The sequence below is a fragment of the Manis pentadactyla genome, chromosome 4 (assembly GCF_030020395.1).
Source record: "Manis pentadactyla isolate mManPen7 chromosome 4, mManPen7.hap1, whole genome shotgun sequence".
Classification (NCBI taxonomy): Eukaryota; Metazoa; Chordata; class Mammalia; order Pholidota; family Manidae; genus Manis; species Manis pentadactyla.
The window spans coordinates 144912109-144918125 of record NC_080022.1 but is presented as its reverse complement, the minus strand read 5'-3'; positions in this window follow the sequence as shown (position 1 = coordinate 144918125).

Here is a 6017-nt window from a genome sequence, read left to right as displayed (position 1 = left end):
TCCGCTTCCGCCGCCTCCGCCGCCTCCGCCACCGGAGAAGACCCCTCTGGCCCTTGCGGCCGCGGTCACCTCCCTGTGGCTGACTGTGGTGTTGCAGCGAGGACCCCGCCCTCTCAGGAGGACTCACGTGGGCAGGAGGGGTGGGGCTAAATGCGCGAGGCTGGACGTGGGCGGGGGTCGGGAAAAGCGCTTCTGGGTCTGGAGGGGGTTACCTGAAGGAGGTGAAGCGCGTTTTCTGCAGGATGCTCTTTGTTTATTCTGTTGCCATCCCGCGTCCTAGCTTTCCGACACCAACAACAACAAAAAGAAAACAAAAGGGGAAAGATAATAGAGGATATCGTGTAATTACTGTAAACACTTCAAAAAGTCAATAATGAAAAATCATAGAGGGCGCTAAAACTGACCAGGCTATCGAAAACACTGTCGGCTTTCAGCTGGATTTAGTAAACCAATGTTCTTTCGCGTGCCAATTAGAACCTCTAATTGGCGGATTAATTTTAAAATGAGACATTTTTATTATTTAAATAATTATCATGGCTTTGTAGACAACATCTTTCAAAACATATGGCCCTGGGTGGGTATCAGAAACTATAGTTCTTTTTTAGAAGAGGTGAACTTGGTACTGAACAGCTTGAGAGTTACCGAAATAAACCAGTGAGATACAGACCCTCCTTAAATTATTGCCCAAGCAACTTAGCATTTCTAAGAGAACCATTAGACAACCCAGCTTGGAAGCCACATTGTTGGCATAATTAATATAAAATAACTACATGGCTCAGTTCTTTTTAAGTTCAGCAAGATAATAAAAAAAAAAAACTAAACCAGGAGTTCTTGCTAGACCTGTTTATTTCAACATTTCACATTAGCACCTTGATGCTCTGTGTGATTTATGAAAGGAGAACAGGCTTAGCAATTAACCGTGTTCCACCTCTGTGCTCTTTCTTTCCTTTCTTTGCTCCCTTTCACATTTTTCCCCACTGTCTCAGAATTGAGGCAAAGGTTGACTTGAGCTTCATCATTTCTGGCTTCCCTATGCTGTAAGACATGAGACAAGTGGAAGGAATCATGGACGTAAAGCAAAGATGAAATTTCTCTGTAAGAGGAAAAATCTCCGGGGCCTGCATTAACAGTAAGAGTGGGGTTGCCACTAGACAGTAAGCTCCATATGGGCAGAGAAATTCTGTTTTATTTTGTTCATTAAACACCTGGGAGCTTAGAACAATGCCTAGAATATAATAAGCGTGGGATAAATAACCGCATGATGTGGTAAAAAAAAGACACTTGCTAAATTTCTTTAAGTACAAGCAAGTCAGCAAGATCTGAGAGATTTTAACCTTTCATTTCAAGGCAACTTTGATAGGTAACTGTGATTTTTACATTAACCCAACTACACTTTTTTCCCTTATTTTCAACTTATATGTTTATCTTCTCTAAGAATTATTATAATGATAATGGTAAAGCTTTCTTTTATCTCTTCTGCATCTCATAATAATAGCTATCACTTATCCAGGTCTTATGTGCCCAGCTACTGTGTGCTCTGTTCTAAATTTTTTATATATTAACTCAACTACTCCTATTACAAATATTTTTAAATAACCAGAGGAGAAGCTCTTAAAGAGGCAAAAAGCACCTTACTAGAGAAAGCCCAAAACAGCAGAAGCAGCTGTGTTTGAATAATGCCCACTGGGTCTCAGAATTCTTAGTTGAGCATACCTTCTAGTTACGGAGCTCTAGGGCCAGAGAAAAAGTGCTCTCGAGACTAGAGCACTAAGGTGCACCGTGGAAAGCTTCACATTTCTTTTAGTCTTTTGTTTGAGCTTTAAAATTCACCATAGATGCCAGATTAGTAAACTAGTACTGACTGGGAAGGGCTACAAGAGAGCCTTCTGGGTGCTGGAACTGTTCTATACTTGATGGGAGGGTTACATATATGGGTGTGTGTATATATATATATATATATATATATATATATATATATATATATATATATATATATATATATGTAAAAATCCATCCATTGAGGTATACACTTGAGATTTGTGTACTTTATGAAAATTATACTTTAAAAGAAAAAAATCAATTCCCAGACCCTTGATTTAAAGACATCATTCTCTGCAAGGGTTTCAACTATTATTTTTATGCACGTGACAGGGCCAAATTATTGAAACACAAATGACCAAAGCCTTTCCCCTCTGCAAAAGAGCTCAAGCAAATTTGCATTCTAGCCCACAATATATTAGTATTCATTTCAATAGAAATTATTGTGATTTTTTTCCAGATTGTCAAGTAAACTCAATCCCAGAAAAATGTATGTTTGCCCTACGTGGCAGAAACCCTTGGCTCCTTTGCAGTGCTCATGCGCCAGTTTATTTTTTTTTAGATAATTATTTTTTATTGAAGGGTAGTTGACACACAGTATTACATTAGTTTCAGGTGTACAACACAGTGATTCAACATTTATATACATGATAATTCTAGGTACCAGCTATCACCATACCAAGTTGTTACAATATTTTGACTATATTCCTTATGCTATACATTACATCCCAGTTACTTATTTATTTTACAATTGGAAGTGTGTATGTATATATATATATATTTTGTGTGTGTGTGAGGGCATCTCTCATATTTATTGATCAAATGGTTGTTAACAACAATAAAATTCTGTATAGGGGGGTCAATGCTCAATGCACAATCATTAATCCACCCCAAGCCTAATTTTCATCAGTCTCCAATCTTCTGAAGCATAACGAACAAGTTCTTACATGGAGAACAAATTCTTACATAGTGAATAAGTTACATGGTGAGCAGTACAAGGGCAGTCATCACAGAAACTTTCGGTTTTGCTCATGCATTATGAACTATAAACAGTCAGTTCAAATATGAATACTCATTTGATTTTTATACTTGATTTATATGTGGGTACCACATTTCTCTCTTTATTATTATTATTTTTAATAAAATGCTGAAGTGGTAGGTAGATACAAGATAAAGGTAGAAAACATAGTTAAGTGTTCTAAGAGAGCAAATTTAGATGATCAGGTGTGTGCCTGTAGACTATGTGTTAATCCAAGCTAGACAAGGGCAATAAAACATCCACATATGCAGAAGATTTCCCTCAGAACAGTGGGGGTGAGGTTCTAAGCCTCACCTCTGTTGATCCCCAATTTCTCACCTGATGGCTCCCCTGCGACTATGCCTGTCTTAGGTTGTTCCTCCCTTGAGGAATCTTACCCGTCTCTGGCTAACCAGTCATCTTCCGGGGCCATACAGGGAAATGTAAAGTTGGTAAGTGAGAGAGAAGCCTTATTGTTTGAAATGGTTAGCTTTTTACTTCTTTGCATATTTATGCCCTGTGGCTTCTATGCCCAGCATTTGTCTTGAGGTGTCTTTACCACTTGGAAGAATTATGATACTCGGTAAATTTGATATGAGGCACGAATTCTATTTAAGGGTTGTAATTAGGAAGGAAGAAGAAAAGCTATAGAAGTAGCAGGTGGAAGAAAACATGGGAAGATTGATTATTTCTTTGACATATCTTCTTGTAGAGTAACTTCAGCATGTATAGGTTTTAAACTACTAATTAAATTGCACACACACATTAACATAATAGGAGTACAGTTACATAACCAAAGCATACCTGTAATTACCAGCCATCTCCAGTGAAGCCAAGAAAACCAGTTAGGCACCTTAGGCATTTGTGAAAACTTATCTATGATATGGTGGATATTGTCCAGATGAACTTAACAGTCTGAGAGAAATCAGACAAATTAAAACAACCCATTCCTGGGGACTGTTCACATCCCATATGTTCTTTTAACAGTGAATAGTCTGTAGTTGTAAGATTTTGGAGCGCTACAGTTTGCACTTCTCCTAATTCTTGGTTGAGTTCCAACAGTATAATCCAGTCAAATTTGTTGTTTTACTGTATGCACAGGCCAGCTTAGATATCTCCTTCTTCATTCCCATGGCAAGTCCAGGAACTGGTGGGATGAGTGCATCTACAGCTGTAGCAGTGCGTGGATCTTTGTTGGGGTTTTTTGATGATCATCTTCTGACCTGAGTCTTCCCGAGAGTGCTGATGTTGGAAGTTCTTTTTCATATCGTATCTTAGTTCATTTTCGGGGTAGCCCAATTAGGCTTTGATCCTCTGTATAAACACAAACAGACCCTTTGCCTACTCTTTTATATGCCCTTTATATCATTGTGTAGAACTCATTGGAGGTCACCACACAGGAACTGCTTTTTTTTTTTTATCATTAATCTACACTTACACGACGAATATTTTGTTTACTAGGCTCTCCCCTATATCAGGCCCCCCCTATACACCCCTTTACAGTCACTGTCCATCAGCGTAGCAAAATGTTATAGAATCACTACTTGTCTTCTCTGTGTTGTACAGCCCTCCCCTTTCTCCCACCCCCCCATTGCATGCTAATCTTAATACCCCCCTTTTTCTCCCCCCCCTTTATCCCTCCCTACCCACCCATCCTCCCCAGTCCCTTTCCCTTTGGTACCTGTTAGTCCATTCTTGAGTTCTGTGATTCTGGTGCTGTTTTGTTCTTTCAGTTTTTCCTTTGTTCTTATATTCCACAGATGAGTGAAATCATTTGGTATTTCTCTTTCTCCGCTTGGCTTGTTCCACTGAGCATAATACCCTCCAGCTCCATCCATGTTGCTGCAAATGGTAGGATTTGCCCTTTTCTTATGGCTGAGTAGTATTCCATTGTGTATATGTACCACATCTTCTTTATCCATTCATCTATCGATGGACATTTAGGTTCCTTCCAATTCTTGGCTATTGTAAATAGTTCATGCGCCAGTTTAGAAATTAGCAAAGACGGGGTTTCAGTTAGGGTCCCAAGACAATCTTTTAAGGAGTCTGACCATGAACAGTAGCCAGATGTTTGCAAATCAAGTTAAAACTTCTATTCTTCCCTTCAAAGTACTTAAATATAAACTTCAAAATAAACAAGCTTTTCTTTAGAATATTTATTGCCACATCTGAAGAGTAAGTTCATGGATAGCTCAGGGGATAAAAACAATGCGGAAAGAAAAGCTAATCTTTTTTTTCATTATTATTATTATTATTAAGTAAAGAAAAGTACTTAATTTCAGTGATAATAAGAGGTGAGACACCTGGAATCCCATCCCCCCACCTTGTTCGAAGTCCCCTGCCCGCTTCTCCCACACAGAGAGCTCTGGTAGACTTCAAAGTCAGAGCAGAAGTGATAGACACAGACTGGTCTTTGATGCTTAAAGCATCGGAGCCCTCAGTTTGATGTGAATGCAAAGCATCTGTACTTTTCAAGCCTTTCATGTTATCTCACATTGCTAACAACAAAAGTTGAAAGTTTGAGGTGACACACATTACACACATTAAAATATTTGGAACCAGGAACTTTTCATTTCTTTTTCTATTATATATGGCTTCTTTCACTTTGCAAACCATACTGGATAGTAAATTACTTCTGGCATGCAGCCTTGACAGCTTGCCAGATTTCAACTGGAGCAAGTTTTTACAGCCGGGCTAATAAGCTCTGAAAATTAGGAGGTAAGTATAATGGAAATAATGACATGGTCTTTAACTGCAGGAGCATAGAATGACCAAGTGAGATTCTAAAAGATTCTACTTTTTAAAAAGTCTTTTTATTCTAATGAAATCTTTTTTGTTTAATTTTAGGTTATTATAGTTCAAAACACATGTAAATGGAAAGTTTCATTTAATTGGTGAAAAACATTTTTATGGTGTTTTTTCTTGTGGCTTAAGTTATTGCTTTTTGCAGACTCAAAACAAAAACAAAAACAAACCCAAGAATATGGTAGTTTAGGGATAACAAGCTACTATTGAAACAAACTGACATCTTGAAAAAACATGTTCTGAAATGATTGGCTTCCAGAATGGGGCCTAGCGACTGGGTAAGAATACATTCCATCAATGCCATTACTGATTAGCTGCATCAACTTTTTTTCAGTTTATCCCCAATCCAGATAGAAAAGCAGTCCCTGCTTCAGTA